Source organism: Ambystoma mexicanum, chromosome 4p (assembly GCF_040938575.1).
Source record: "Ambystoma mexicanum isolate Mex_15411 chromosome 4p, UKY_AmexF1_1, whole genome shotgun sequence".
NCBI classification, from domain to species: domain Eukaryota; kingdom Metazoa; phylum Chordata; class Amphibia; order Caudata; family Ambystomatidae; genus Ambystoma; species Ambystoma mexicanum.
Window position 1 is genome coordinate 1,205,470,567 of NC_090927.1, and position 26,210 is coordinate 1,205,496,776.

The following is a 26,210-nucleotide window of genomic DNA, read 5'->3' on the forward strand; positions in this document are numbered from 1 at the left end:
GTATAGCAAAATCCGCAAATTAAATATCCAACGCAGGACCAGGCAAGGTTGCCCACTATCTGCGTTAATATTCGCACTGGTGATGGAACCGCTAGCATCAGGCCTGCGTGCTCGTCAACTGCAGCGAGTTCTTTCCATAGGGCTCCACAAACTGATTATTTCTCTCTATGCCGACGGCGTGGTATTAATCATTCAAAATCCTAACAAGAATCTGAACCCAATAATGCATGAAATAGTCAAATTTGGCCTGGTCTCCGGCCTGAAAATTAATCATTCTAAATCCATTATATTCCCCTTAACACCCAACACAAGAAAATTCACAGATGACTACAACTTTAAATGGGAGAGCTCGCAAGTATGGTACCTTGGGATCCTACTATCCCTAAGCTAACACAAGATTTTCCAAGATAACTACGAAACCGCAATTAAATCATTACAGGAGAAGGTAAATAGGTCGAAGTCACTGCCACTAACGTTATGGGGCAGAACATCATTGGTTAAGATGGTAATCCTCCCCAAACTTCTTCATCTGTTCACCAAATATCAATTCTACTACTGCTTCGTTACCTAGGGAAAATAAAAAGTCTTATATTGGAATTAATTTGGGCCGACAAACCTGCGAGGGTGGCCTACTCGACACTTATACTACCGGTATGCAAAGGTGGACTTGCACTCCCGGACTTGGAATGGTACTATTGGGCCGCTCAGGCCAACTTTATTAGACCCCATGTGCAAATAGAAAGAGCTCTGGCATCTCCAAACTTACTAAGGGCGGTCATCATCAGTCAACAATCAGTGCCGCAATGGGAAGAGGCTAGCTAAAGGACAAGGATGGCTCCACAGCCTCTGTGACTGAGAGTTTCCCTGGGAGAGTGGGGGAAATGCCTCTGCCGAGAATAGCCTATGCCACAAGGTCATCTGTTGTCAAGTTGACGGTCTGTCGGACCATGGTCCTGGAAGTTGACTTTTTGAATGTTTTTTGTTTCTTGATTGTCTCTCTCTCTCCACATCCTATCACATGTACCTGGAAATGTAGATTTGCATATGTTCCTCTCCCCTCCAGTCCACCCCTTTCCTTCCCTTCCGCTATTGCCCCAAACTTTCCCCCTCCTTTCCCACGTCCCTACCCGGTATTGCAGAGAGATAAGTGTAATGTTGTTTTATGTTTAAAATCAATAAAATCTTTGATAAAAAAAAAAACAATCAGTGCTGCACACCACACTGAACGTGGTGCTGTCCACATATGAATTCTGGGAAAAAATAGCCCACAGATACGGGGTGCAAACCAGATACTCCCCCCCCGTTACCCGTTAAATTCATCCCCGGGATTCCCCTTACTGCAGAAAAAAAATCTTCCACCAGTGGGCCGACAAAACACGCATTAACACACTAGGGGACCTATTTGTAGAAGGAACATTCATAACACCTCAACAGGCCAAGGAGAGAGGCAGCACCACCTCTCTAGACACATTTATATATTCAAGAGTGCGTTATACTTTCAAAGCTTTTCTCCCTTCGTTCCCTCAACAGCCACCAACATGGCAGCTGCTCCATGGCATGATGCAAACACAGGGGAGGGAAGACTGGTCTCGTCAATATGTAAACCACTCTTAACCGACACAGCGCCAGAAAACACAAGTACAAAAGAGATGGGAAAAAGCTCTACAGGCACCCATCCCAGAAGAAGAATGGGGGTACATACTGCGACAGACTCAAAAAGTAGCCTTGAACTCAAGCTTTAAGTTGATCCACTTTAAATATTTGCATCAAACATACTACACCCCAGCCAAAAGAAGCAAGCACCGACCAGAGTCGGCGACAAAGTGTGATAGATGCGGAACACCAATAGCTGACTTTCTCCATCTGGCCTGGAGCTGCCCAGCAATAGCCCCGTTTTCGACACAAGTAGTCCAGGAGACAGAAGCAATAATTGGAGAAGAACTGAAACCCATCCCTACAGTAGCACTACTCGGAATGACAAAACACCTAACGGCCAGGTTAGGAAACTAGCGAATGTGCTGCTCATATTGGCGCGCAGGAGAATTGCCATGTCTTGGGGTCAGGACCCAGTCCTGAAGAAAGCAATATGGCAAAAAGACGTCCTTTACTATCAAGACGTGGAATCGGAAATTAATTTAAGACTTTGCCACTACACGCGCTCCCCCCCGACATTTGGGGCCCATACGTAGCATACCTGATTTCTAACATAGGCAGCGACTCATCCTCCTCAACCCCAAGGCAATTCGAGGACTAAGAAGGTAAACAAAACCACGCAAAATCAGGACTTGGAACCCGAAACACTGGACCAAGGGAAAAAGACTCTGTACAGTATGAGGGCGGGAGGGAGGGGGCGGGGCAGGATCAAGGGGGACTTCACAGGCGCATGTTGACTGACCCATGGTTGGGCAGTCCAGTTTCTGATTGTAATGGTAATTCTAAAAAGCATAAATAAAGTTAAAAAAAATTAAAATAAATAAAAAAAGAGCCATGATTTGTTCCCAAAACTTTAGGATTGTTGGGCATGACCGCCTCATATAGCAATAGCTTCTCTGGAGACCACTACCATGCCAACAAGAGGAATCCCTTTAGCATAATTTGTACAGGCAGTCTCAGTTCGTGACCCAATTGAAGGTGGAATATTAATTTCTGGACCACATCTCAGACCAGCGGTTGTAGTCTATGGGGTGGCCTATAACCGTCCCCCAACTAGTCACACGTGTGTGTGCACTTAACAGTCGGAAAATCACTCCACAATAGTCTATAAAGATCACAGATTCTACACAGTGTTCTACCATAAACTAGGGTGGTTTTGAGTCCTACCAGAATACATGTAGCACTCTTGCAGACTTAAGGATGGGTGTCCTAGAGTCGCAATTGGGTACATCTGAGCCTTTCCGTCTCGTTCAAACAGAACTTAAGTCGCCCAATCAGATAGGGTGGGGGGTGTTACGTCCGTAATGTATGTGCGTATGTGCTAGCCTCGTTGTGGCCGTGCATACGCGTAACGAATAAAGACGGGCCGCGAGGCAGTTGCCGCTGGGACCCTGGAACGATCAGACGTGCGTGTCCGAGTCTCATTGTGTGAGTTTGCTTTGATGCTAGTGCAGGGCGGCCCGAGGCACGAGAAACCCCATCACACTGGAGACGAGGCGGGACACGAGGAGACAAAGGTCCGGCACGTACAAACGTGTCGTTATGGGTATTTCATCTCACGTGCGCCACGATCCTCACATGAGTGACAGCGGCCATTTTGTTTATGGTGTTTAAGGCGGTTGCGACCCGCGAGGGTGCTCGTGCGCTGTCTAAACACTGAGGTAGACAATCCCTGAATTTTTGGACGTTCTGCAGTCACCCTACGTCAGACACGGATATAGCCAGGTTTGCGGCCTCGGAAACGGTCTGAGGTTGTCAACCCCCGGAACCTCGGTAGGTTTATCAATGATATTAACTACCTCCTTGGCTTCCTCCTCACCTGAGTCTTCTGGCGAAGTGTCGTGGCGGAATACCTTTTTTCCAGTCTTCTTCTTTTTTGAGAAGAGGTATGGTCGTCCGCGGTGGGAAGCCACCCTGATTCCCTGCCAAGCAGGGAAGCAAGAGGCTTCCTTCCCGCAGGGACCGGGTAAAGAGGGAAAAAAGCGAATGCTTAAAAAAACCCTCGGAGAACAAAGTCACGATCCTGTAGCTTTTAGTGAGCGAAGTGCAGCAATTCAATAGTCCCGATGTAAGAAACAGAATGGCTGGATCGAGGGTCTTGAGCAGGCGATGGAAAGCGAAGCAGGTCCTTGGAAGAATCCAGTAGTGAAAAATGAAGGAGAAGGACAAGGGGCACAGAGAAAACCAGAAAGTGGCGGAGCGCCAGGGAAGGGAAAGAAACAAAGAAGGCGAACGGCGAAGTGACGCCGACTGGAGATCAAAGGGTAGCAAAGTTGGAACGAGGAAAAACACAACGGAGCAAGCAACTCGGAAAGAAACAAAGTTGCAACGCACCGAACCCGGAAGTGGGCGGTGCTTAAATAGTGAAGCCGGGAAATTGAAAAGGAAAGACTAGAGCGGCAACCTGGGAAAGGAACAGGGAAAAGCAATGGATGACCTAATGGCGCCGCCAACGCCAGGCGTTCCATAGCCTCCACCGGCGACTAGACGCCGGCGGCATGACAGTATGCCCCCTTTCAATGGGACACCTCCCCGGCTTGCCTGGGAAGAGACGGTGGAACCTCTGAACTAAAGACGGGGCATGGACATGGGAGACAGGTTCCCAGGAATCCTCAGAATGGGGGTAACCTTTCCAATGGATGAGGTATTCCAGGCGCCCACCCCGAAAGCGGGAGTCCAATATGGAGGCCACCTCGTACTCTTCCGGGGGTAGAGTAACCGGAGACGGAACAGCCGGAATGGAGCGGTGATAGGGATCTGGCTTAAACTCCCTCAAGAGAGAGGAATGAAAAACAGGGTGTAAGCGGTTCATGTGTTTGGGCAAAGAAAGCCGATAGGCAACAGGGTTGATCCTACGCAGGATGGGAAACGGGCCCAGGAATCTGGGAGACAACTTAGAGGGGTGAAGCCAACGTGGGAGGTATTTAGTGGATAACCACACTTTGGTTCCCTTCTGCCAAGTGGGAGAAGGCAAGCGCTTGGGGTTAGTTTGGTTACAATAGCGCTGACTACTTGCCCGAAGACTATTGATGGCAGTCATATGGGCTTCTTGCAAAGAGAGGAGAAGGGAGTCTACAGAAGGGACCGTAGAGGCGACAAGAGAAAAGGAAGGAGTGAAACTGGGATGGTACCCATAAGAACAGTAGAAAGGGCTAAGACCAGTGGCACTGTGAACAGCGTTATTGTAGGCAAACTCTGCAGTCGAGAGTAAACTAACCCAATTGTCCTGCTGGTTGTTGGTGAAGCAACGTAGATATTGCTCAAGAGTAGCGTTTGTCCTTTCTGTTTGTCCATTGATCTGTGGATGGAAACCAGACGATAGTGCACGCTCAATCCCCAGCCTCTTACAAAGTTCTCTCCAGAAGTGTGACGTATATTGGGATCCTCTGTCTGAGATGATCTTACTGGGGATTCCATGTAAACGGAAGATCTCTCTTGCAAACACGGTTGCCATTTCTGCTGCCGTGGGTAACCCAGCCAAGGGTGTAAAGTGGGCCATTTTAGAGAAACAATCGACCGTGACCATGATACAGGAACATCCCTCTGAAGCGGGGCAGTTCTACGATGAAATCTGTGGAGATAATACTCCAGGGTCTCTTCGGTACCTCACTCTGCTGTAGGTAACCAATAGGTCGTTGGGTAGAATGCTTGGATCTACAGCATACGGGGCAAGAGCGGACATACAAGTCCACCTCTTTTGACATATCTGGCCACCAAAAACTCCGCCGAAGAAGTTCCAGAGTGTTCTTCGCCCCTCGGTGACCAGCCACAAGATCGTCGTGACACCATCCTAGTGCGGTGCGTCGAGTCTGGGAATCAGGTAGGTAGAGACGATGTTTCTTGAATCCCAGGCCATCCTGTATGGAGATGTCATCTGAGTGAGGAATGGTATGAGAAATTCCCTCAGATCGTGTGCCTTTACGTACCTTCTCCAAAAAGGCATCTACGGTATATATGAATCTTACGTCAGTTAGCAGTAAACTGGGAAGTTCCCTGTTCGCTACACCGGAACCTGGCCTCCGAGAGAGTGCATCTGCTAGAATATTCTTAGATCCCGGGAGATAGGTCAATAGAAAGTCGTACTGGGAGAAGAAATGGGCCCAACGGGCCTGACGTGAATTGACGCACTCCATACTTTGTAGGACTTTGAGGTTCTTGTGATCCGTCCTTATTTCAAAAGGGTGTGTTCCTCCTTGTAGTAGATGACGCCATTCTTCGCAAGCCGTCTTCATGGCCAAAAGTTCCTTCTCAATAACAGAGTAATGTGATTGACTTTCATTCAAAGTTTTGGAAAGATAGGCTATTGGGTATTCAAGACCTGCATGTTCCTGTAAGAGGACTGCACCCAAGGCAGCTGACGAGGCATCGGTCTCAACAATGAATCTTAATCCTTGGTCGGGTTGCCGAAGGATGGGTGCAGAACAAAATTTCTCCTTTAACAATAAGAAGGCTTGATCAGCGTCTTGAGTCCAGGAAAAGGGTTTGGACGTCTTCTTGAGTAGACTAGTAATAGGGAGAACCGTCTCCGAGAATCCCTGTATGAATTTGCGATAGAAATTCGCAAGCCCAAGGAACCTTTGGATGTCCTTAACAGATTCCGGAGTAGGCCAATGCAAAATAGCTTTGGTCTTAGCTGGATCCATGCAGATGCCTTCCGCAGAAAGAATAAACCCAAGGTAGATCACCTGAGAAACTCCAAAGACACACTTCTCTATATTGGCCTTGAGATGGTGGTCCTGTAGCCTTTTGAGAACTTGAATGAGATGAGTGTTATGGATCTGTGCGGTTTTTGAGAATATCAAGATATCATCAAGGTAGATTATGACACTGTGAAAAAGAAGATCAGAGAATGTTCTGTCCATAAAACGTTGAAAGATAGATGGAGCATTAACCAACCCGAACGGCATTACTCGATACTCGTAATGACCGAACGGAGTCCGGAACGCAGTCTTCCATTCGTCCCCAGGATGGATGCGTAAAAGATGGTAGGCTCTTCGAAGGTCGATCTTAGAGAAGATCCGTGCTCCCTGCACCGCCTCTAGGATATCCTTCATGAGAGGCATGGGATAACGGTCCCTTACCGTAACTTGATTTAGGCCCCGGTAATCAATACACGGTCTTAATTCATCTGTACCTTTTTTCGGAACAAAAAACAAAGATGCCCCCGCAGGCGAATGGGAATGTTGAATGAGACCGTGTTGTAAATTTGCGTCCAGGTAGTCCTTGAGAACTCTCTTCTCCTTGAGTGAAAGAGAAAACATGCGGCCAAACGGAACCACTGCATTGGGAACCAAGGTGATATGGCAATCTTCGGGTCGATGTGGGGGTAGTTCTTGAGGACCTTCTCCCTCAAAGACCTCCGGATAATGAAGACACTCCTTAGGAATATTGTTCACGGATCGAACATCAGTCAGGGCAAGAGGGTCTGGAAGAGTATGGATAGTAGCAGCCACGGATTGTATTGAGCAAGACTTCTTGCAAAAGCTAGAAGAAAAAGACAGTTGGTTCTTGGTCCAATCGATCGTAGGGTTATGTTTCCGGAGCCAGGAAACACCCAGGATGACAGGGAAGTGAGCAGCTCGAATCAAGTCGAATTGGATGGTCTCAGTATGATGGAGAATCTTCATGATCATGGGTGCGGTGGCATGAGTGATAGGACCGGAGCTTAGCGGTGTACCATCAACGCCCTCAACCTTTTGATCTTCCTTCTTCTCCAGACGACTGATACCGGTCTTGTCAGCCCAGACGACGTCCATAAAACATCTAGCTGCTCCGCAGTCTAATAGAGCTAGGACCTCGAATGTCTGATGTAGGTGGTTCAACTGGACTGCAATGACCATGAGCCGATTGTCTTCGGAGGAGTTGATGGTAGGTGTTATGGACAAAGAGACATAGGGACCAGGATAGCCCCCTCGGTAACTGGTCCCTACTAGTTCCGAGGTATGGCGTTTCCCGACCTGCGGGGAGGTACGTCCGAACAGTCCCTCAGAACATGGGTGTTGGAACCGCAGTACATGCATAGATTGAGGTCTCTACGCCGCTTCCGTTCTTCGGGGGCAAGCGGTCCCCTGGTAGCTCCGATCTGCATAGGCTCGTCTCTTACCGAACCCGAGGGAACGGAAAAGGACGTAGCCGGTTTAGAGGTAGCGGGAAAACCACGTTGTCTCCGCCGCTCAGACCGTCTTTCCGATAACCGAAAGTCAAGTTGGGGTACCGTGGCCCAAAGCTCCGTGAGTGTAGAAGGGCGGCTAACCCTAGCGAGTTCATCCTTAAGGTCTTCTCTGAGGCCTCGACGAAAGATTGTGTATTGGGCATTCTCTTGCCAACCCGCATCAGCCGCCACCCTTTTAAATCGGGAAATATAAGATAAAAGGTCCATGCTTCCCTGACGGATATCCAGTAGCTGTTCACTGGCTAATAAGGTAGTCTCTTGTTGTTCAAACGCAAGTTTGAACTGGGCGGTAAATCCAGCATAATCCTGAAGAAGAGGACTGGCACTGGTTACCAAAGGGGCTGCCCAAGCCAGGGCATTCCCGATCAAATTGGAAATGAGGAACCCTATGCGGGCTTGGTCTGAGGCGTAAGACTGAGGTCTGAATGTGAAATAGATCACGCAAGCCTCCATGAATTCCTTAAATTTGTTAGGTGTTCCATCGTATTTGCCACAGGATAGTGGCATAGGAGGGAGATCGCTGCGTGACTGCTCAAAGCGGTCCAACCTCTGTCTAAGGGTAGTGTTCTCCGTCTTTACTGCCTGTAACTCTTGAGTGAGGTTATGTACAGCAGTTAGCAATTCTTGCACCTGCTCAGGTGAGGCCATGGTTCTTAACTGTTGGCGTTGCAAACTGTCAACCCCCGGAACCTCGGTAGGTTTATCAATGATATTAACTACCTCCTTGGCTTCCTCCTCACCTGAGTCTTCTGGCGAAGTGTCGTGGCGGAATACCTTTTTTCCAGTCTTCTTCTTTTTTGAGAAGAGGTATGGTCGTCCGCGGTGGGAAGCCACCCTGATTCCCTGCCAAGCAGGGAAGCAAGAGGCTTCCTTCCCGCAGGGACCGGGTAAAGAGGGAAAAAAGCGAATGCTTAAAAAAACCCTCGGAGAACAAAGTCACGATCCTGTAGCTTTTAGTGAGCGAAGTGCAGCAATTCAATAGTCCCGATGTAAGAAACAGAATGGCTGGATCGAGGGTCTTGAGCAGGCGATGGAAAGCGAAGCAGGTCCTTGGAAGAATCCAGTAGTGAAAAATGAAGGAGAAGGACAAGGGGCACAGAGAAAACCAGAAAGTGGCGGAGCGCCAGGGAAGGGAAAGAAACAAAGAAGGCGAACGGCGAAGTGACGCCGACTGGAGATCAAAGGGTAGCAAAGTTGGAACGAGGAAAAACACAACGGAGCAAGCAACTCGGAAAGAAACAAAGTTGCAACGCACCGAACCCGGAAGTGGGCGGTGCTTAAATAGTGAAGCCGGGAAATTGAAAAGGAAAGACTAGAGCGGCAACCTGGGAAAGGAACAGGGAAAAGCAATGGATGACCTAATGGCGCCGCCAACGCCAGGCGTTCCATAGCCTCCACCGGCGACTAGACGCCGGCGGCATGACAGAGGTGCCTGTGCGACCTGTGAACATGACGGACAGCGACGGAGAGGCCTCTGGAACAGTGAGGGTGGTGAGAAGGCAGCTTGGCTCATTACAACCAATGCAAGAATTTGACACCTCGGGTGCCCCCTCGAAACTAGGCCCGAGATGGCTCCTCTGGATAAAAAAACTTGACATGTTTTTCGCCGCCACCGGAGAAACAGATGATGATGCCAAAGTGGCGACGCTGTTGTACTCAGCGGGCACAGAGGTACTGCGCATTTATGAGTCTCTCACCTTACCGGTGGTAAACTATGATGCGGTCAAAACCGCGCTAAGGGATCATTTTGTCCTCTTATCCAACGTAGACTTTGACACGTTTGTCATGTGTGGAGAAAAGCAGCACGATGAGGAGACATTAGATCAATTATGTGCACGTTTGAGACAGCTAGCCACCACCTGCAGATGGACCGATGCTGATTTAATGGTCCGACACCAACTGATCCAAGGGTGCAGCTCAGGGAAACTGCAGAGGCAGGTTTTGAGAGAGCCAGGTATGTCGCTGGCACAGATTTTGGACAGTGGAAGGGTATACGAACTTGCCGAGAGTAGAGGGGCTAAAATGGACGCTGCTGCACGCCCAGGCAAGCTCGAGGAAGTTTTTGCGGTTGGGAGACAGTCCCAGACAAAGTCGAGGTGGAGCCAAAAGAGGCAGGAACCGACATCTCCCCAAGGCAATGCGGTCATTTGTCAGTATTGTGGATATGATTTGCCGCATTCGGAAGACTGTCCAGCCAAATCGAGGACCTGTGGAAGATGCAACACACCAGGGCACTATGCCCGAATGTGCAGAGCTGCTGCCCCAGTTGCCACACAGCGGGGACCCGCGAGGGTAAGCAGTGGATATAGAAAACAACGAAGTGTCGCTGAAGTGGAAGAGGATGTCCAAAGACTCAACATCGCAGAGGAGGAGGAAGAGGATGAAGAGGTCTTTTTCATTTCAAATTTGGCTACCGGGGCGAGAAAACGCAGACAACTGATGTGTGTGGTTAACATTCAAGGAGTCCCTACGCAGGTACTAATAGACACTGGTGCCTCAGTATGTGTGTTGGCTACCGAACATTACGAAACACTCCCAGGCCCCCCTCCATTGGACCATTCGAGGGCGAAGATTTTCACGTTCGGGGGTGACACTCCCTGCCAATCAAAGGGGTGTTTGTAGCTCCTGTAGCTCGTGAAGGAAAGACAATTAAGGCAAGGTTTTTTTGTCACAGATGTTAGCCCGCGGTCCCTGTTGAGTTGTGTGGCCTCGGAAGCATTAGATTTGGTCCACTTTGCGTGTGCAATTTATCAAGGGGACGTAGACTCACTTTTGGAGAGATTTGAGAGTACGTTTCAAGGGATTAGTCGACAAAAACCAGAACCAGTGCGGCTGCACATAGATTAAACGATCCAGCCCAACAGCATTGAAACACAGACGAATTCCGTTCCATCTTCGGTCCCAAGTTGCAGAGGAACTCAAAGCACTGATCAATATTGATATCATTGAAAGGGTGGAAGGGCCGACTACTTGGGTCTCGCCAATCTTGGTGGCACCTAAATCCAAACAACCGGGCAAGGTTTGCATCTGCGTGGGCATGCGGTTGCCCAATGCGGCCATCAAGAGAGAACGCCACCTGACCCCCACTATAGATGATATCATCAGTGAACTGCAGGGTGCCAAGATATTCTCGAAACTTGATTTAAGAGCAGGATATCACCCGCTGGAGTTGCATGCGGACTCAAGGTACATTACTACTTTTACAACGCACGAGGGTCTGTGCCAGTTTAAGCGCCTCAGCTTTGAGATATACTCAGCAGCTGAGGTGTTTCAGAATGCCAGCAGGGGTGGTTTGGCAGGTCTAAGGGGAGTAATAAACATGAGTGACGATATTTTGGTCGGTTACCAGACATTTGGTCGAAAAAAATTGGTCGACCAGACAAATGGTCGAACCAATTTGGTCGAAAACCAAATGGTCGAATATTTTTTTTTTTTATTTTCACCCCTTTTTTTTGGGGGGGGGGATCCCCCCAACCCCTTTTTTTTCTAAAAACCCATCTTTATAAAAAACAAAAACCCGAAAAATAAATATATAATTAAAAAAAAAAATGTGACCATTTGGTTTGCGACCAAATTGCGTCGACCAAATGTCATTCGACCAGTTTTAGGTCGACCAAATGTCTGGACACCATTTTGGTCTTTGCCACTACACATGCCGAACACCTGAAGTGTCTAGAAGCAACCCTACAGAGACTGAAAGATCTTGGACAAACCTTACACCGGGAGAAATGCGAATTCTTCAGAGATCGCATTGGTTTTTTTGGCTTTGTGTTTCATGGCAACAGTGTATCCCCGGATCCGGACAAAGTCAGAGACATCCGCGAGGCTGCACCCCCCCAATCGCCAACAGAAGTCTGCAGTTTTCTGGGGATGGTGAATTACTGCGGCCGCTTCACTAGGGTTTGGCATCCCTCTCTGAACCCCTCCGGGCCCTCACGAAAAATGACGCTGTTTGGGTCTGGGGTACCAAAGAACAAGATGCGTTCGATGAAATCAAGAAGGCATTGTCAGATCAGGACACAGTGGTGTATTTTGATCCCGCAGCCGAGTCCGAGGTGGTTGTAGACGCAAGTCCGGTGGGTTTAGGAGCTGTGCTGATGCAGAAGGACGTGAGAGGAGAGATGCTACCTATCGCATATGCGAGTAAAGTCCTCACGGAGACTGAACGTCGCTACTCTCAGATAGAGAGAGAGGCCCTGGCCATCTCATGGGGCTGCAGACGTTTCAGGTTGTACATTCTTGGGAAACCGGTAACTGTCATCACAGATCACAAACCGCTTCTTCCAATCCTAGCGGGTGTATCCTCGAAACCTCCTCCCAGGATAGAACGGTGGATGCTCGCCCTCATTCAATACGGGGTCAAATTGGTTTACCGGCCAGGGACGAACAATCCAGCGGACTACTTGTCCCGTCATCCTAATAGGGAGAAGGAAGGTGATCAGGGAGAAGTGGCAGAGTGCAAAGAATTTGTACACAATGTCGTGGCAGTTGCCATGCCAGTGGCGTTGGACAGAAATCAGATGGCACAAGAGTCGGCAGATGACGAGGTGTTTAAAATCATCAGAGCTGCAATTCAGAGTGGCGAATGGAGAAGCATTCTGCAGAATAACACAAGGAGGGAGGACAGAGCCCAGAGTGATCTTCAGGCACTATGGAAAATCTGTGATGAACTCTCCACTTCAGAAGATGGGTTGCTACTAAGAGGTCGAAAAAATAGTTGTACCACGGTCGCTAAGAGCCCGAGTCATGGAACTGGCTCACACTGGACATCAGGGAAGGCGAGGCTGTGCACAAAGGTTTGGTTCCCAGATCTGGAAACCCTAGTTGAACTGCATGTAAAAGGGTGTTTGTCGTGCCAGGCGGCCAGCCCCGTAGAAAGAGCACCCCCGATAAATTCTATGGAACGGAGAGAGAAGCCGTGGGGCACAGTCCACACTGACTTTGGGTCAACCGGGAGGTGCATGTATTTTTTAGTGGCAGTAGACCAATGGTCGAGGTATCCAGAGGTGGAACTAGTTGACTCACATGCCACAGATCACACGATCCTTGCGTTGGAAAAGATGTTTGCCACGCATGGCCTCCCGAAATCCTCTGCTCGGACAATGGGCCACCATTCACTGGGAACCAATTTGCACAGTACCTGAGAGAAAGGGGCATACAACAGCGGAAGGTGTCGCCGCTGTGGCCCAGGGCGAATGGGGAGGCCGAAAGGCTCATGAGGACACTTAATAAGGTATTCCGCATAGCGGCCAACCGTGGGGTGGAACTAAAGAGAACCCTATTTGAGTTTCTTCGAGAATATAGGTCGACACCGCATCAATCCACAGGTGTGGCTCCGGCCGAGGCTCTGTTTGGGAGATGTCTGAGGGGCCTCCTCCCAGAGGTGGAAGGTCGTGAGCCGGGGATCATAGACAATGACCGGGTGAGAAGGGAACGAGAAGCCCACAATGTCAAGGAGAACGAACGGAGAGGACTGCGAGAAAAGGACATCGCGGTTGGAGACTCGGTATTGGTACGCAACTGCAGGTCAGAGGGGAAACTGTCACTGCCATATGAACCCCAACCGTGGGTCGTCACCCATGTCAAAGGATCTATGATCACTGCGGCGAATGCACGGGGAACCATCACCCGCAATCAGTCATTCTTCAAAAGATTTGACAGCCGGCCACCAGACTCTGATCCTAAGAGGCCTATGCAGCAGGAGGAAGATGCAGAGGTACCTGAAGATGACCCATCCGTGGGTCCACCACCGACAGTCGGGACCCCACCGCTCAGCTCGCAGGCGGAAAGGCGGTACCCGGCGTGACAAGGCCGCGCCACACCTGTTCGGCTCAAAGATTACATTCTAGATTCAGGTGACTGAACAGGTGACTGTCCTTGGCCAATGAGATACTATTCAGAAAGTTAATGTTTGTAACGTTCATGGTTGACCTGGGAATGTGTTGCAATTGTAAGTTGTTGTTGTTTCTGTTTGAAGAAAAAAAGGGATGTTACGTCCGTAATGCATGTGCGCATGTGCTAGCCTTGTTGTGGCCGCGCATGTGCGTAACGAATAAAGACGGCCCGCGAGGCAGTTGCCGCCGGGACCCTGGAACGATCAGACGTGCGTGTCCGAGTCTCATTGTGTGCGTATGCTTTGATGCTAGTACAGGGCGGCCCGAGGCACGAGAAGCCCCGAAGCCCCATCACAGGGGGGAGGGGAACATGTCTTTGTGAAACTGCGACAGATGTACGAGCCCTCAAGTAGCCCATTGCAAGATCACATTTTCCATGAATCCGGTTTACCAAAGACTGGAAATCGGGGTCGGGAGGGGGCCCTAGCCTGGCTGTACTTCCCATTTACCCAGTGCTCTCCACCAATAACAGTGATGTGGGAGTGGAAGCCAAGAGGGTGGTGCCAGCATATTTTAACAGGTCTATAAAAGGGAACTGGGCTAACATGATGAGGGACGTGGCTTGTTCAATTTGGACACATTTAGGTGTATGTGTTGATTCACTCCATACATAAATGCAGGAGAGCTGCACAGCAAGGTTATACCTCCAAAGGACTGGGGCTCAAACCCTATACTAAGCCCCCTGTGTATCATCCCCCAATACTATGACTTTGGGAAACCTAGGTTTTTCTCCCACCCAGTTACAATTTTGGATCTTGCATTGCATATAGAGGAGGGTTGGGATTGGGAGTTTTACAGGGAGAGCCAAGCAGAAAAACAGAAATCCGTTCAAGAGATTCATTTTGACAGCCGCAAGTTCTTGTCTGCCCTATTTTGATTGATCCCTCGAGACTTTACTAAATAACATGGGAAATTTGAGGTGGTAGGTCTCTTGAGGAGCTGCATACTCCGTTATTCAATCAGTTTCCTAGTTTAGCAGACAGATCTTTGTTTGCATTGCATGTCCCGTGGTACGGAAACTATGGGACCATTATATTTCTGATAATTAATTGAAAACACTGATGCCTAATCAAATAACATTTCTATCATTGCGGCTAAAATCATGCGTCTTTCCCATTCCTGCAGCAACATCTACTGTAAAATGTGGTGTTTGACGTGGGGATTAGTACGGCTCATTCACTTCACTTGGTGTGGGAACTTTTGCCCACATAGCGATATTCAAAAGCTGACACCCAAGAAAATATGCACAGTAAGTGGCACCCAAGAATATATGCACAGTAAGTTAACATATCTTAAAGTGAAAGATCATTAGTTCACCTAATCTTTCCCCTTTAGAAGAAAGTTCAATAGGCAAAAGAGCATTGGCCTTTCAAAAAAAAAAAAAAGTAATCAAAAGAAAAATAACCGGAGAGAGGAAATGTTTCATTAAATATGCTGGGCAAGTATAAAAAGGTGCTCACTTTTTTAACCCAGCAATAAGTAGTGACATATTCCCTGTAAAACAAGATCCCAAAACGCACATGTGCTTTGTTGATCATTTTATACGCCTTGTGGGTTAAGTGTCTGTACTGCAAACATGACAACCTGGGTGAAATCCCGGTAACCAAATGCCTGAGCGAGCTTCCCTACCTCAAAAACAAACAAGGTGGTTGCGTCTGCCCTCTGAAAAAAGCTACGTTGTCCACCCACATGCATTCTTTACTTGCTGCGCCCTGAGAAGCAGCGCATGGACACAGAAATATAACTGCACCAGTCTCCAGGATTGCGACCTCCCTTGCCACATCCATGGCAAATATTCAGGACTTGCTCCCCCCCCAAACCCTCTCGTCATTTGCCCCCTCTCAACTCCATACTCTGCTTTACAAAAAAAGGACTTGAAAAGGACACATACCATAGTAAGGTACACACTCAAATATATAAATCATTACAGAAATTAGTTCAGAAAAAGTTTACAATTGTGGTTATATTCACCCATTTTAACTGGGAGAAAAATACCAGAATGCAATTCAGCAACATGCAAAAAAATAAATAAATAAATGGCCTTTGAGTTTTTAAAATATATTTTCCAAGTCATAACATGTAATGTGTGAAAAGGTTACCTGCTTGTGTTTGACAAATGAAGGGTTCATACATTATGGGATTAAAATAACATTTTACCAAAAACACACTTTGGTGCGTTAAATATGAACATCGGAAAATAACAGCCAATTTAAAACGGTTTTGCTTGATCTACTGCAATTGACCTGGTGGAGTGTAGATTTAGTCAGCCAACTGGTGCTTTCAGAATGAAAATGCCCATTTGCATTTCTTAACACAGAAACCTTACAAACATTTCTTCCAAAACAATGGTCTCTCAAATAGCCCATCACTTTTAAATCAACCCCCACTTCAAATGCACTGCTTGAAGAAAGTAAGTAAGTCATTAAAGGGCTTGCAGCATCTGATGGGCAGCTGGGAAAGGGTGAATTTCTCTAGAGTCACAGGAGGTTGGGAGGAGACACCATGGCCTCACACGAGCTTCATACATGGAAGCTGCACAGCGAGTTGAGGCAGGCACTGGTGGCTTGCGGGGGGGCCCCCTCTGACAGTGAGGCCCTGGACCACCACACAGTGCCCCATGCCTCGGGCTGGTATTTGCTTTAGTCTGACAGCCAGAGGTGGAAACAAAAAATAATTGGTGGGGGATCCCACAAGGGCCGGGGTGGGGGAGGAATTTGGGGGGCGTTGTCCAAGGAGGTAGGGTTTAGGGGGGCAGAGCTGGCAGTTGACCTCCAATCAAAGGAAATGTCCAAAATAATAGTAGGCGCTATTTCTTTCATGCTGCTTCTTTTCCAAACTATGTCAATTCCACTTTAAAACCCTTCTGTGGCACTGGTGATAAGTTACTTCATTATGCAGATAATAGTTTTGACCAGTGTTGCTGAGTAAATAGTCTTTAAAATGCACAATTTGCATCCTATTTTATTAAAACAAAATCCGCCTTGGGTACTATGCAAACAGGGTGATTTCTGTTCCCATATGCAACTTTTTCTTTTACTTGAACCACACCCTGCAGTTGGGTGGGGTATTTATGTATTCATGCAATGTTTGTCGGATACCTGTATATATATATTTATTAATGCAAGGTTTTTCAAATACAGGTATCCGACAAACATTGCATAAATACATAAATAAACCGGGTCGTGGCTGAGGACTGCAACTTCCTCTGGTGATCCCTTGCACGGGGTCACCCCGCCCCCCCCTCGCAAGGGATCACCAGTGCAAGGGGTTAGTTTGCTTCGCAGGCGCTTTCTTTTTTTTCCCCCAGCGCCGACTCTGGGCGGATCCCGAGATCCAGCACCAGATGTGAAGCCGGATCTTGGATCCGGCGAGAGCCGGCTCAATCGCCAACACTGGTGAAAGCTCAGAAGAGGGGCCGGTGCTCACGCTTAATGCAGATAATCAGCAATAAAAAGGTGGGGCCCCGAACACAGCCGAAGACCGGTGGATACCGGAAAGGTATGAAGTACCAAATATTATAAAACACTGGCTGTACTGGTCGCCTCGCATTGGTGCTAAACTCCCATTACCCTGAGATCTGCTCTACGATGGATGAATGAGACACTAATTCTCAGAGTCTGCTTCTGTGGTGGCGGCTGGTAAGCTGCTTTGTCACTGAGTGGCAGTGATCGTCTTTGGGAAGTGTGCAAGCAGGCGTTTGGGAGAGGAGAACATGCAAGGCAATCTTAGGGTGAACAGATTTAAAAAGTGAAAAACCAGGACAGGGCAACTAACATAAAAGTAGGGCTAACTCCTAAAAGTGGCTGTCAACTTCAGTAGCGTTGAGGAGAATAAGTGTTACTTTTCAAAGAAACACATAATTAATTCATCACACATTAATACTATCTTAAATTGTAAAATGCAGCATTTCTTCTGTGCGAGATTGTGCATTCCTGCCTGCCAGCTATAAAGACCTACTACAAAAAACCTCGGCCACTGCCGTTTCCAATGGGAACATAACCTTGAGAAAGGGGACACATAGTGCAGACCTCTTGCCAAAAACCTCGGACTCGAACACAATCCCAGAGTAAATGTTCCATACTGCCCACTTCATTTCCACAACACCAAAATACATCAGAGTCTGACATGCCCCTCTTTTGAAGTCTTTCCGGACACCAGTAAACCCTATTGAGAATTTGAATTTGTCTAGAGCGCTCACCCAAACTGATCGAGCAAAGCTTCACGTTAGCATACATCTCAAGCCATACACCAGATGTAATTTCACACCCCAATCTTCTACTCAATTCATTCATTAAATCAAAATTATCTTTATAGTTTGCAACAATATGATGATATACCTTGCTTGCAAGCGATGGATTGCCGACAGTGAATAATTCCATACTCACAGTCCCATTCCAATCAACCTCACCATACATCTCTTTAATTTTCTGTATTCTGTTTCATAAAAAATATCAAAATTGAAATTTGGCGTAACTCATCACAATCAACCCACTTCCCATTACTGTATACATCACTAATCCATTGAATTCCACTGACAAACCACTCCGGCCAGAACAAAGTATTGCCACCATCTGTAATAGCTTTATTTAACCAGTTAGAGGCATCACGCAACTTCAGAACCATCGAACCAGACATGTCGTAAATACTATTCCACACATCCCTCAGGAACTCAGTCAAGGGAAATCTCTTACCATTCTTGTTGACCATCGTAAAAACTGCTCTCAGGGCAAGAGGGCCCACCGCACTTGCTTCTGCCATAGTCCATTCACTAGGGGAATCCCCCAAAACATAAGGAAAAATGTGCATGAAAACGCCAACTGATACGCCTTAAAATTAGGGACCCCGAGATCCCCCTTCTCAACCGGTAGTTGAAGCTTCCACAGCTTTAGTTTTGGAGGCAGTCCATCCCAAATGAAGGATTGTAGTATGCCATCAATCTCCAATAATACTGACTCATTTTCAGAGGTAGCATACTCAATATGTAATTGATTTTGGGCGCGGCTGTCATCTTCAAGCCATTCACCTTGCCCCACAGCGATAAATGCAAAACCGACCACCTCTGGGTATTCAATTTAAGTTCTTTGCAGACCTCCCCCATATTTTCCTCCACTATATCACTCACAGCCGGAGTCAACCAAATTCCCAAGTACTTTATTTTATTCATGCACCATTGAAATCCATAGCTAGTCACCAAAGACTTATCAAAAAATCAGTGCTATATGAAGGCGTATTAGAACTTTTGAGGAAGCACCCTTTCTTTAAGAGGACTTTATGCAGGTGTCTACTTTCCGTATTCGAATAGTCTCTATTATATTGCTCAGTGTGAAGGGCTCAGTTACTCCTGCTCTGTGGTGGGCTAGAGTGCTCCAGGACACCATTTTTGGCTCCTCTTGGCACTCTTCTATGGGAACATGGTTTGGCCCTCCTAGGATTGACGACACATTGACCCGAGGCATAAAGACTAGTTTGCTCTCCTGGAGAGAAAGAACCTTCGTCCCAGATGGGCTTCAAGAGATGTGGGCCCTCCTGGGCTTCAGGACAAAGATAGGCCCCTTCAGGGGCCAGAAACTGGTGTAATGCATCGGCAGGGCCAGAAACCGAAGAGAGGCCCCACTCACCTTGGTGTTGAGTCAAACCACAGTCAAGTTTGTTTACCCAGGGTACTGCACTCCTCCTCACCTTTCCACTCCCACCCTCTACTTTTTCCCTTATGGGCTAGTTATTAGGTCAAGATATACAACTAGGCACCATCTAGCATTCTTAACTGACACAGGCCACAGTATTTACCTTATTTTCAGTGTGCACCCTTTGCTCTTCCTTCACCTCCCTTTTATTCATCAGTAACTCTCCCAAAATGTTCCCCCATGGGTGGCCCTCATCCTCCTACACCACTTTTGTCTGTGCCTTTCAAACTGTTTTCCTCCAAGTAATTTCCTCCTTCCTCGTGTCTCCCCTTCCAGCTCTCCTTTCCCTACTCATTGCTTTAATTTTTTCCCTCTCACGCTGCTCTCCCCTTTCCCTTCTTTTCTCCCTTCACCTTTCTACCATCCACCTGTTTAACCCTCCTTCCACTCCCTTCCTCTGTTATCTTTCACTCCACTCTTTACAGCAACACTTGCCCGTTTCCAAACTCCTATACTAGGCCTGTGCCCAGCCTCCCATTATAGTTCTGCCTCTTTTGCAACTGACGCAGTAAGGGTGTTAATGACTGTACCTGGGTCTTGTGTGGATGAGACAAAGGGGTTGGCTATTCAGAGTAACACTCCTCTCCTTGTCAGATCCAGTGGTTTGTATCAGTTATTGTCAGCTACCATCATGAAGTCAAGCAGTGCTGTCGTGGCAGCTGCCTGACACCCACCATGGTGCCTCCTGCAGCTAGCTGCACATAACTCTGCCAAGCTTAAACCCCTTAATTTGCCTTTGCATACCCTCACGCTCAAGAATGTCTGTCACAGTCAATCCAGCACACTGTGGTCAAATGCACTTTTTAGTTGGCTCAAAGACAATAACCACATATCTTTTTGATTGGCCTTCTAATGAGCAGTTAATTCTTCTAAACTCAACCAGGTCTTGGATTACAGATGGTATCTAACAATGGAGAAAGTGGATAGGCTAGATGTCTTGGGAATACCCCCCATATACTGGCCATTATGTTTCTGAATGTAGGAGGGGGGCCCAGGCTCACTGTAGCTTCTTTCCCACAGTGCTCTCCTTTTTTATGCTTTCACCTCATTTCATTGTTGTCCTCCATATGTATTTCCTTTCATTGACTTTCATATTTTCAGTCATTTACATTCCATGTAATTATTTATATTGTAAAGTAGAACTGCATCATCAGTTCATGTTATTATATTTCTAATTTTCAAGATTTATTATAACCATTTAATTGGACTGAAGTGTAAAAAGAAAACTTATCCATCAGCATAATTATGGATCTATGAGTTCTAATTGAACCCGAACGCATTTCTTTCCAAATGTTATTTTTTATGTCAGAATGTGGGGTGGGTCACCCTTACACCATCCACCCTCCTTCCCACCCATTACACAAACCAACTACCATCTACCTTTAGGTGGCAATTAAAAATAAAAGAATTTGAAGGGGGGTCAGGGTGGAAATACATTAACCCATTATTACACTTTAACTGCTGCTATGTTCACTAATATTCTTAATAAAAATATACACAATAAAAACAGTAACTTAAGAGTGAAATAGACATTAGGTAACAAAAGTGGTTTTATCATGACAAAGGCATACACAGCAACAAATAGTACAAATAGTACATATACATGTGTAGACTGGATACATACTACACAGTACATTTGGCAATTGCCTTTTTAAACCCAAAGATCAAAATTGGAGGAGCAATATGGCATGCACCTGCTTTACCTGCAGGGACAGGGGGATTTGGAAGAAAAAAAAAACCCAAGATTGAAACATTTGTGGAAAACTGTCTCATAACTGCACATGAAAAGCTGCAAGAATTTGAACAGAAAAAGTAAACTTAAAATCTTTTGTCACAATAATTCCTTTAAGGGATCAACAGATCACGACTTCACACCTTAAGCAGGGGTACGCTGATAGTGCCTGAGGTTATCAATCTATACATTATTTTCTTTGAATAACGGTGCTGTAGTGTGAACACGTATGGATAAACTATTGACAACTAAAGATCTCAGAAAGAAAATGTCCAAGTTAAAAATGTCACTTGAAATATGGATTTATAGGACAGTGAGTTAAAAACATGAAAAGCAACTCACACAGCCTACAATTAAAAACGTGAGCAGAGTCCAAGTAACTCGGAAACAAAGCCTAACATTTTTGACCACTCATCCTGGGCCAAGCGTCTGCAACCTTCAGCTCTTCAGATGTTTAGGACTACAACTCCCATCAGACATAACCAGCATAGTGAATGGGGAGGCATAAGGTTTTTCATCGTAGTGACACAGTTACTCTTAGCCCAAAGTACACTTTCCTACATAATCTTGGGATGTTCCACAGATCAGGAACGGAGCCTTTTGCCATGTTCATCAGTTTCCTACACCACTTAGATTTATGCCAATTACTAACACACTTTACTATTTTTTCCCCCCAAAAACGTTTATTAAATTTTCAGCCCTGTCGAAAATAGCCAGTCCCTTGGCTATATGATGAAAATAAGAACATAAAGGGAATGTAGTCAGTGTGAATACTACAACATTTTATATGGTTTTAGCTAGTTTGCCCTTGACACTTTTCTGAAGGGCAACTGGCAGTTTTTGCATCTGCTATACTCTGGGCATTTCCAATATTTACAACAGGCATTTCCAATATTTACAATTTGCCTTAGTGGAGTAATATCGTTCTGCATTGACTTTTCTAGGACACATTTTACACTCAGCACTTTTATTTGGATGTACAATGCATGTGTATGGACAAGGCAGTTTTGTCAGTATTTAACATGCATTTGTGTGTTTTGATAACTGTTCTTGTGTTTATGATGAGCTCTGTGTTGGTATTCGGTAAGTGTTTTGGAATAAGTCATTGTGAGCAGGGCAGAATTAGTGGTATGATTTTCAACATTAACATGCACCCAGTGCTCAAGATAAAGATTTGAAAGTGGTAGTATTTGATTGCCTATTTTTTAAAGTTGGTAGTAAAATAATTTTTTCGGGAGTAACCGTGTAAATCCAATTCCCAATGAGATTATAAGCAAGCAAAAATGTTTTAAATCGAAACAAAAGTTTTTGCAATATTTCTTGCATTCAAGCACAAGATATAAATGTTTACTATAAATAGGTAGTTAAAATATTAGTTTCTTCCTGTGGTGCTGTATGTACAACTGGTCCAAAAATACTCATGGAGTTATGAGGGTAGAAGCAAGGGTGCAAGATTCTACATGTCTTTCTCCCTTTTGTTTGTTTGTTGGGAGTATTTGTACTCCCTATTTTTATTTTGTGGGAGTATTTGCCCATTTTTTGGGAGTAAAAGTGGTAGATACACCACTGATCTGTAGGGCTGCTTGCACCAGCATATATTTTGCTGCCATTACATGCATTATATTATTACACAATGTATCCAACATTTATCTTCCTCATTACTTCCTTTATCAATTTTTACTGCATCAAATGCTAAAGCAAATTCGACTCATTGCTAGTAGTCCGATGAATTGGTTATTTCTATTCCATTTGTTTTTTTTTGCCTCAATTATTATATTTTTTTAAAAAATGTTATTTATTGGCAGAAGGTTAGGACAGGTACAACACATATCAAGAGAGAGACAGCAATCCCTATTGGCATACAGGCATTACAAAGAGATCAATTACAAGTAGCACAGAACGTGGGGGGGGGATCATGGCATGGGGATATCACAAAGTGTTCAGTTCCTGTGGGGAGTCGGGAAGCTCCGGCAGGGGGGGTGGAGCGCCAGTCCACCTCGTCTTTGCTATTCAGATAGCTGCAGAATTCAGTCTACACATTCTTGGGGCGGGATGGGGTGGGCAATGAGCCAATATATTCTTCCTCACATGTTTGTACCCAAGTGAGAGCCTTCAACCACATCTTTAGAGTCGGGGGAGATCGGCGCTTCCAACATTGTAATATACATCTTTTGGCAACCATTGTGCTCACATTCAAGAATTTTGACATTTTTTTCCCCATCCCCAGCCCAGACCCCAAACAACAAGGCCAATGGGTCAGGTTCCACCGGGTGTTCCAATTATCTCCGAGAGCGCCTTCGTCACCTCGAGCCAGAACGTGCATAGCGCAGCGCATGACCAAAACATATGTATATGGTCCGCTTCTTCGGACGTACATTTTGGGCATGTTTGGGGCAGGGAGTGAGAACATTTCGCAAATTTTAATGGTGTGTAGTACAGTCTGTTGAGGAGTTTATATTGTATGCAGCGAAACCTAGCACTTAGAGAGACCTTGCGCGTATGTGCGCACATTTTGTTCCACATGTCATCGGTAATTTCCCTCCCTAGCTCCTCGGCCCAGGCTTCCCGTGTCTTGGGGGATACGTCCTCTAGTTTCCCCAGTTGCATTTTGTACAGGGAGGATATAATTCCGCTACTTCCTGCGGAGTTTGAAATGTACTGGAGCTCTGGGGAGTCCGGAGGCTCATTTGGATAGGAGGGCCACATTCTACGGACTGCCGCTCTTAGCCGAAAGTATTGTAATAGCTCCAATGGTGAGTTGGAGTGTTCAGGCCGCCACTTTAGGGGCATAATAAATTTACCGTCCGGATATAGGTCGGTGAGTGCACGGTAGCCCAGGTTTCCCCAATGACGGATGAACTGCTGATCGTGTGTGGGAGAGAGCCCAGGAACTTGCCATATGGGGAGCCACTTGTAGTACGGGCGATGGTCCTGTTTTGAGTCGAGAATGGCATTCCATGCTCTGTTTTGCCTCAATTATTTAGTGCAATTTAACATATTTCATAAACATACTGCTTTCTCCATGCACTTCCCTGGTATTTCTCATTTTCCAAACCAGTAGGGCTGCATTAACAAGATTTCTAGCTTGAATCCTAGCTTGAATACTAATTGCTGGTTCCACAGCCAAGATGTCCTAAATCACCTTGTGATGTGAACCCCACTAATCACCCATAACAATTCATTTGCATCCAGGTGTACGTCTTGTGTTGGTACACAAGATACACAATGAATGTTCTTCCTCCATAGGTAGGTCGACGTTCGGCAGATCTATAATTGCAGCTCCTTCCTCAGGACCATATCTTGTGTGGGGACCCTGGAAAGCAACCGAAAGTGTGTGTAAAGGGGTTAGGTTGAGAAAATCATTTTTTTAAAAAAAACTAGAAGAGTCAATGATCTGCCTCTCTGCGACCTAATCACCATTTTACTAACCTTGCTCTGCATATACATCCTCCTATGCTTCACTTGTAATAGGCTTTGCGCTTCTAACATCTTACTGGTCACCTGTCGAGAATGACAATAGTTAAGCATGGTTGGTTGGCCCTCTGTTTGTAGTGCATCACAGTTCATTATTTACATCCATCGTAACACAAATGCCTTACCCTGCTACCTGGTTCTTTGTTGAGTCCTGTGGCGACTTGCTCTTGGACAATGCAAAGGTCTGCAGGACAGTTGGGTATATTGAATGGTTACTAATACACACCGGTTCTGTACTATAATTGAGTAGATACCACTTCAACCAGAAGAAGCTAGATTCTCGAGATAAGATAGCACAGTAGTTACATCCTCCATTGATAGAGGTCTCACTTCTATATATAAAGAAATTCAGCAACACCTCCCACCTCTCCCTTGCTGGGCTACTGACCCAACCCTATGGTATAGAAATGAATCCATCCAACGGCTTAAAATACCCTCAGATACACAGAGGAATAAATGCTAGAAATCCTGAGAGGGCACTCTCTTTTTGGCCCGACAGGGACCAACAGGTTACAAACAGGAGGAAGATTGAAAGATCTTTCTTTATTGTTTTCAAGAGAGATGCATTAACACTTCTCACAGAGTATCTCAAGGCAAATTATCAGAAGGCCTGGTGGTCAGGAACAAACCAGCATGGTTCCTTAACAATCTTGAATAATGAACCAACTTTAGCCAAATTGCAATAAAATGTAGCAGAGATTTGATGGTGCCATCTATAACCACAGCCCTAAAAACCAGTGAGAAAATACATAGTGAGCTCGATACAGAAGAGCAGAAATGTTGTGACAGAACAGCTCTTGGCAATGCAAGGGACAAGCTGCGAGAAATAAACACAAATAGGTTTAAGACAACGACAACCAAAAATAAAATAAATTAGCAAGGGACATAAAAGTTTGAATTAGAGACAAAGTTAGCCTATTTGGCCGAGAATTAGTTCAATGACAGGACAAGGGAGGGACACAACCACAATATTTCCCGCCAAGATCTTGCAGATGGTGTATTATAATCTCAGGATTTTCAAGCTTGGACTCTACAGAGGAAGATCCTTTGGAAACACTGATCAAGCAGGGGATAATGCAGGCCTTTTTTGCAGAGGGGACACTAGAAGGCGACAATGGGGTCCCCACAAAGCAGGGACATATTGGAATCTGTGACCCAGAATATTCGGTCCATACAGAGGACGAGATGGTATACCCTAATCTAGATCTTCCGGTGTTTAACCTTTCCAATACAGCAGTAACACAGGATGAGATCTCAGTACTATCAAATGGCCTCTCATTTGTACCCACAAATCCAACAAACTTGCATGCAGCAGATTCGGAAATGAGAAACTGCTTCAGAACGATCAGACTGAAGGTATTTTTTTAAGAACCATGGGGACTGTTGATCTTGAAGATACAGGCCTCTGTCCTATATCTACTTTTACCCCAATGGAGAGCCACATGCCTAAGGAGGTGATCACATTTGAGAGTTGTGTCCTTAAGGAAATTCAGGACTTGAGTACTACGAAACACAAAGTGAGACACAACCTAACCAACCAGGAAATACATGCACTGGGTGTAAGCTGCAACCAATATCTCGTAATAAAAGCAGCAGACAAA